The following is a 7,045-nucleotide window of genomic DNA, read 5'->3' as shown; positions in this document are numbered from 1 at the left end:
AGGAATAAAAAAGGCAAGGTATAATAGTTAGTACCATCCTGTAGTGAAGTGATGTCTTCTTGATTGTGCAGACAAAGATCTTGTTGTTTTTTGTCGCTAATTTCTTTATCCTAACAATCTTTCTAAGTTTCTTGACTTGACTGATATTCATGGACAACTCATTTCTCCATATGCAAAAAGGGTCGAACAGTGGGTCAAAACCTCTGACAGCAGGACCTACATGTGCAAGACCAAATTGTTAAAAACCTAAATATTAGAATGGTTCCTGCAATTGCACAATAATGTGCTATTAGACAACGGACCATGCACGTGCTAACCTCGATTGTAAACCTCAGTGCTTCCCATTGTTTCCCTGCAACGCATATAAGGTAGTTAGTCATCAGGTTAAGTAAGGGTTCACATGCTATCAGTAAAATATGTTGATGAAAAATAATCACATTACAGATTTATCAGATTAATTGAAGCCACACGGAAACCCATTTATCCAAACCAAGCATGATTAAGAACTAGGAAATATAGCACTTGTATATGTTTCTCATGTATTAAGTGCAGCCAAATTTGATGTATTCCTCACATGCACAACAATACAAAATTCTACCCACAACAATTGGACATCGTATTGCAGAATTGAACCAAGCAGTTAACTAAACACCACAACAAATGAACCAAACATTAACTAAGCACCACATTGCACAATATAACACACTCCTAATAGAATATCAGACAGTTAACCAAATAGTTAACTACATCCAATTGTAGCAATTGTATTTGTTTCTCATGTATTTACTACAGCCAAATCCAATTTATTCCTCACATGGTATACAATAACAGAATGCACCCGTAATTTTGTAAAGATAAATTCGATTTATTTCTCACATGGAAGACAATACAAAATTGCAGCCTGAAGAATTGAACACCACATTTGCAGAATTGAACCAAACAGTTAACTGAAGATGACAACTAATTAACAAAACAGTTAATAAGTGAGCACCACACTTCACGGCATATAGAACATATACACTAGAGCAAAAGATTGCATGGTAAAATTAGATAGCACAATTCACTAGAATTTGTGAAGGAAAGGCAAGAGCAGCACACGCAATGGGTAAACCGAGCATGCTTAACCGGCGTAGCTAGCAAATGGCAAGGTGCTCCTTCAAGATCTGGGGGTCGGCACGAATGGCAGCCATCGTGACCTCATCCGCGCATGCGGCCGTGATTTGCTTCTCCGCTGCCAAATGCTCCCTGAGGTCCTGGCTATACTACATGCACCATGGCTTAGGCCGGTGCTTATTTGGTGGAGGGGTCGGTGATTTGGGTGGAAGGTGTCGCGCTCGAGCCCGTGGTAGGGGCATGTAGAATGTGGAAGGAGGAGGAGGATGGGGGTCGGGTGTGGATTACATGCTTGAATGGGCGAGGCCGAGGAGCGTGAAGGAGGGTCGCCGGCGAGGAGGCGGCGGTGCTGCAAGCAAGGAGTGAAGGCTTCAACTTGAAAAGGAAGGCGGAAAGAGGGGAAATGTGGCTTTTGGTAAGGGGAAGGGGGCGGGGGAGGTAGATATTTCCATGGAAGCCAAAAATTTGGAATCGCTTCAGCCAAAAAACTGGCGCGCAAAGTGTCATCAAACACGGTCCCTTATTCAGACACGGTCCAAAGATATTTTGTGCTGCATCTCACACGGTCGGTTATAATAAACTGTGTGGGATCTACTTGATTTTTCGTCTTGATTTGAATTACATAATGAGGTCACAGCGGCCATGGACGGTGTTTGAATTGCTAGGCCTTTTATCTGTAGTGATCATAAAAGAATTCGAATTATTCTGGGTTCGCTTGCACATTTTTATGCATTAAGTGAGTTTTCAATGTATTTATGTGCATAATTCAAATTTGAACTACATGCACATGCTCCAGTGCATATAAATTCTTTGAAAAAACAAATATGTGTCCATGGTTGCATGCTTAGGTCCCATGCAAGAAATGGGAATGAATTTCAAATACCATGGCACTGTTGCTTGCCGGAAAAACATTGAGATGCCTGGTTTTTAAAATTCTAGTAAATCCAAAACTCGTCTGAAATTCATAAAACTTGGCATGCTATCATGAAGTGGCATCAACATGCCATGGTACAAATTTTGTCCCATTTGGGGCAGGTTTGGGTATATGCTTCTCACAAACCGGAGCTTCTCACAACAAGCATGATGGTTTTCGGTAGGGAACGTCCCACCTTTGGGGACGAAACGATATCCATTGCCTCTTATTGCTTTCAAATTTTTTTCTCATGTCAACATATAACAACAGGAGTGTTGTGTGATATTTTGTGATTTTTCAGGATTCGTTTGGACATTTTTATGCATTAACTGAGTTTTCAATGCATTTATGTGCATAATTCAAATTTGAACTACATGCACATGCTCCAGTGCATATAAATTGGTTGAAAAATCAAATATGTGTCCTTGGGTGCATGCTTAGGTCCCATGCAACAAATGGGAATGAATTTCAAACACCAGGGCACCATTGATTGCTGGCAAAACATTGAGATGCCTGGTTTTTAAATTCTAGTAAATCCAAAACTCGTCTGAAATTCATGAAACTTGGCATGCTATCATGGAGTGACATCAACATGTCATGGTACAAATTTTGTCCCATTTGGGGCAGGTTTGGGTATATGCTTCACACAAACCAGAGTTTCTCACAACAAGCATGATGGTTTTCGGTAGGGAATGTCCCACCTTTGGGGATGAAACGATATACATTGCCTCTTATTGCTTTCAATTTTTTTCTCATGTCAACATAGAACTACAGGAGTGTTGAGTGAATTTTTGTGATTTTTTGGGGTTCGTTTGGATATTTTTATGCATTAGCTGAGTTTTCAATGCATTTATGTGCATAATTCAAATTTGAACTACATGCACATGCTCCAGTGCATATAAATTGGTTGAAAAATCAAATATGTGTCCTTGGGTGCATGCTTAGGTCCCATGCAAGAAATGAGAATGAATTTCAAACACCAGGGCACCGTTGATTACCGGCAAAACATTGAGATGCCTGGTTTTTAAATTCTAGCAAATCCAAAATTCTGTTGACCATTCACGTGACGCTATGTGTCTTGGTTTTAATGGTTGTAGGAGGTGCCATGCGGACAGCTGCTTGACCTTGACTGAACGGGAGGTGTGCGAACGCCATCCGATGCGCAGGCTGACCGAGAGGCGTGCAAGCTGTCCTCGAGTGTGTAGGCTCACCGGGAAGCGTGCGAGCTGTACGCTGCGTAGGCTCACTGGGAAGCGAGCCCTTTGACTTCCATGGCCGTCCGCCTTTCTCGCTTCCTATCCATTAATGGCTCCCAAGCCGAAGTTTAATTCGCTTTTTAAATATAGAACACTCATCGCAAACGTTTTAGTTAGAACACCCGTATGCAAACCGACAGCTTCCCCAGGAAGCCATGAGAAAATGTGCCGAGCAGGATTTCTGCAGCTCTTGATCGCAAACGATTTAGATAGAATACCCATATGCGAAGTGAGAGCAGCGCAAGATTTGTTCATCCCTTCAACGCAAACGGTTGTTTTGGATGACCCGTGTGCAACCACGTACAAAAAATTCGGTAAGATTTGCATCTGTCATATTGGGTATGTTGCCATTTGTCAAACTAGAAATATTTACATTTGTTGATCTAGTAACGTTGCCATTTGTCAATCCTTGTAACACTGCGATTTGTCAAAATATACAGCTAGAAATCATTAGCACTATGTAATTTTTGCAACTAAAATTCAATAATTAAGCATGGATTTCATCCATAGATTAATCAGTCGTTCTTAATTTATACAAACAGTTCAACTCGACAACTGAACCGACCAAACTTCTCCCCAATTGTTGCCAACCACGTACTGAAATAGCTAGTTCAACTATATATACAAGCTAATTTTAAGTACGTTGTACAGTTCGACCACACATCTATAGTCAGATGAACTGAACAGAATAGCCCCTAAATACTACTACCACCATGAAGGGGCTTTGTGCTACTTCCGGCAGCTTCTCCTCTGCCGAGTGCGCTCAGTAAGAGGTGGCGGAGGAGGAGGAGCCTACCAACGAGCTGGACAAATGTAATATGGTGCCTGCCGCTGCTGCACGTTCAGCGACGCTTGCCAGCTCGAACGCCCACTGCCGCTCCAGACAATCCCTCTCGAAGCGGCCGAACTGCTCGTAGATCTCCTGATTCCTCGCCTCTGCGTCGGCGTGTGTTGCGGCCACGGCGACGGTAAGGCTCTTTGCGTGCTCGACGAGGCGCTCCTCCTCCTCCCGTAGGAACTCGATGTAGCGCGCAAGGTCGCTGACGTACGTGCGGGCCTCCACCTCCGCATCCCTCCTTCGGGCGGCGGTGGCAGAGCGGGTGATGATCCCGGCGGTCGACGGTGGGCTGGCGGCCACGGTGGCCGACGATGGGGTGGCGGCCACGACAGCCACCTCCCGCCTTCGGGCCGCAGCGGTGGAGCGGGAGATGGCCCTGGCTTTCGAAGGTGGTCTGGCGGCAACGGCGGCCAGCAACAGCAGCCGACCGGCAGCGGCGGCGGAGCGTGTGGTGGGTGTTCTGCGCACACCCAACAGGGACGCCACACGCACTACACTACGCCGGGGACTGCGCCGCCGCCGCGGTGTAGCCTCCCAGTTGGAGCTGTCCTCTGATGATGGCGGAGTGGCTGAGCGATGACGACGGACCGGTGCCATTAGCGATTGTGGGAGAAGCAGACAAGATAAGCTACATGGAGGGAGGGGAAAATGCGACGCCGGACTCGCCGGCCGTGAGGGTTTTTTATAGCAGGCCAGCAACCATTGGGATTTTGGGGGATTTCACCGAGTCGGGCGGGAAGCTTGCGCGTGAACCTGCGAGGTTGCATGGGAACGGGCTCACCGATGATTCATTGGCGCCACCGTTTGGCCAAAAGAACGCCCCCGCGCGCTGCGCAATCTTGCGCTGTAAGCCGTCTGTGGCATCGGGGTGACAAGACGTGCGAGAGGAGGACGAGAGGACACGTACACATACAGTTAATAAAAAACGTTTGCGATTTAATTAGCTACTATACCCCTGTCCTGGTTTATAAGTAGGATTTAACTAATAAAATACGAATGCATGTCGCCATAGATTATATCGTTGGAGTCGTATTTGAACATAGTTTCCAGCTATACAATTTTTGTAACATGCATTAACACTTTTTGGTTAAATTTAAGGTTATACACCAGCAAGCGTTTGCCCGCAATACACATGGTTATTCCATCACAAAAAGCTCTAATGGATCAACTGTCTACCATGTATCACACACGCAACTCTAATCTGATTCGTGCTTGATGTCTCCGACATCGCTCGCATAGTTCGTCTTATTTGCCACGTATCTCTGTGCCGTCCTCTGCTCGTGTCCCTCGGCAAGCTCTGCTCGCCGTTAGGCGCTGCGGCGCGCTCTGTCGCATCCATTGGCGCGCTCTGCTCGCGTCCCTCAGCGTGCTCGGCTTGTGGAAAACTTTTCCTTGAGGCGACCGCGGAGCGCTCTGCTCGCGTCCCTCCGCGCACGCTCTGCCAGCGGTTGGGCGTGCGCACGATCACGTCGGGGGCCCCATATGCATGCGGTTGCGCCGCGCGCGTTCCCACGCGATGCAGTTACGTGCGGCATGATGGAGTTACGCGCTGCAAATTAGAACTGCCAACAGGGCCTGCCGATATTCCTGGCCGTCCGGCTTCCCCTTTAATTCCCGCGGACATTATAACCTTAGTCTCTTCAACCTTTCGATCGCGCCCCACAACACAACAAGCACACCCACGACGACACATAGAGAGGGGATGTCCGGCGGCGCTGCAATGTGATACGTCTCCAACGTATCTATAATTTTTTATTGCTCCATGCTATTATATTCTCTATTTTGGATGTTAATGGGCTTTATTTTACACTTTTATATCATTTTTGGGACTAACATACTAACCGGAGGCCCAGCCTAAATTGCTGTTTTTTTTTGCCTATTTTAGGGTTTCGAAGAAAAGGAATATCAAACGAAGTCCAAACGGAATGAAACCTTCGGGAATGTGATTTTCTCAACAAACGTGATCCAGAAGACTTGTAGTATGCGTTAAGAAACAAACGAGACGGCCACGAGGCAGGGGGCACACCTACCCCCCTGGGCGCGCCCTCCACCCTCGTGGGACCCTCGTTGCTCCACTAACGTACTTATTCCTCCTATATATATCCACGTACCCCCAAACATCCAGGAGCACCACGAAAACCTAATTCCACCACCGCAACCTTCTGTACCCGAGAGATCCCATCTTGGGGCCTTTTTCGGAGCTCGACCGGAGGGGGCATTGATGACCCACAAGTATAGGGGATCTATCGTAGTCCTTTCGATAAGTAAGAGTGTCGAACCCAACGAGGAGCAGAAGGAAATGAAAAGCGGTTTTCGGCAAGGTATTCTCTGCAAGCACTGAAATTATAGGTAACAGATAGTTTTGTGATAAGATAATTTGTAACGAGCAACAAATAACAAAAATAAATAAAGTACAACAAGGTGGCCCAATCCTTTTTGTAGCAAAGTACAAGCCTGGACAAACTCTTATATAGAAGAAAGCGCTCCCGAGGACGCATGGGAATTATCGTGAAGTTAGTTTTCATCATGTTCATATGATTCGCGTTCGGTACTTTGATAATCTGATATGTGGGTGGACCGGTGCTTGGGTGCGGTCCTTACTTGGACAAGCATCCCACTTATGATTAACCCCCATTGCAAGCATCCGCAACTACAACAGAAGTATTAAGGTAAACCTAACCATAGCATGAAACATATGGATCCAAATCAGCCCCTTACGAAGCAACGCATAAACTAGGGTTTAAGCTTCTGTCACTCTAGCAACCCATCATCTACTTATTACTTCCCAATGCCTTCCTCTAGGCCCAAATAATGGTGAAGTGTCATGTAGTCGACGTTCACATAACACCACTAGAGGAGAGACAACATACATCTCATCAAAATATCGAACGAATACCAAATTCACATGACTACTAATAGCAAGAC

The sequence above is a fragment of the Triticum urartu genome, chromosome 1 (assembly GCF_003073215.2).
Source record: "Triticum urartu cultivar G1812 chromosome 1, Tu2.1, whole genome shotgun sequence".
Lineage (NCBI taxonomy): Eukaryota > Viridiplantae > Streptophyta > Magnoliopsida > Poales > Poaceae > Triticum > Triticum urartu.
The sequence above is the reverse complement of the archived record's forward strand: the minus strand, read 5'-3'. Positions refer to the sequence as shown.